An 818-nucleotide genomic window follows, 5' to 3' on the forward strand; every position below is an offset into this window, starting at 1 on the left:
TGTCACGTTTTTTGACCATGGATGAGACCTGGATCCACCACTTTGATCCCAAAACGAAACAACAATCGATGACATGGAAACGAGCCGACAAACCGACACCGAAGAAATTCAAAGTGTCAAGCTCAGCAGGGAAGGTTATGGCGTCCTTTTTTGGGACGCTGAAGGAATTATTATGGTGGACTATTTGGAGAAGGGAGCCACTATTAAGGGCTCCTACTACGCAAAACAAATAAGAAGATTGCGGGAGGCTATCAAGGAGAAAAGGCGCGGCAAACTGTGGGCTGGAGTGCTGTTTCACCAAGATAACGCACCGGCTCACAAAGCTGCAGTTGCCATGGCTACCATTCAAGAAGCGGGCTTTGAACTGGTGGAACACCCCCCCAATTCGCCAGTTCTAGCCCCCCAGTGACTTCTTTCACTTTCCTCGGCTCAAGGAACGCCTCCGGGGCAAGAAATTTGACGACGATAGCGACGTGATAACCGCTGTTGGGCAGTTTTTTGAGGGTCAAGATCAAGAATTTTTTTCGAAGGGAATTCTAAGTTTAGAAAAGAGATGGACTAAATGTATAGACTTGTTAGGAGACTATGTAGAAAAATAAATTTTTTTTTTGACTATATTCATTGTGTTTATTATTGATTATCATTACTTTTGGATCGCCCCTCGTATGATTCTATGTATACAATGTGTAGTCAAGACGTAGGGATTTTCCGTGAACATGTAAATAACTAAATAATAATTGTAGACACTTATAATAGGCCATTTATTTTCTGTAAATTCACATTTCTATTACAACATGAATATATACCGGTTATACTGC

The 818-nt window shown here is 41.7% G+C and overlaps 1 protein-coding gene across 1 annotated transcript in view; it reads right to left on the bottom strand.

Moving 5' to 3' along the window:
• Positions 1-737: 737 nt before the first annotated feature.
• LOC141069333 (cobalamin binding intrinsic factor-like) overlaps positions 738-818 on the bottom strand; it is a 166,768-nt gene continuing 166,687 nt past the window's right edge. Inside the window, exon 9 of the mRNA XM_073558809.1 lies at positions 738-818. This exon is cut by the window's right edge and continues 198 nt beyond it. The gene's annotated coding sequence lies outside the window, so the exon portion shown is untranslated.

This window comes from Dendrobates tinctorius, unplaced genomic scaffold, assembly GCF_039654945.1.
Source record: "Dendrobates tinctorius isolate UK_male_01 unplaced genomic scaffold, ASM3965494v1 ptg000258l, whole genome shotgun sequence".
NCBI lineage: Eukaryota > Metazoa > Chordata > Amphibia > Anura > Dendrobatidae > Dendrobates > Dendrobates tinctorius.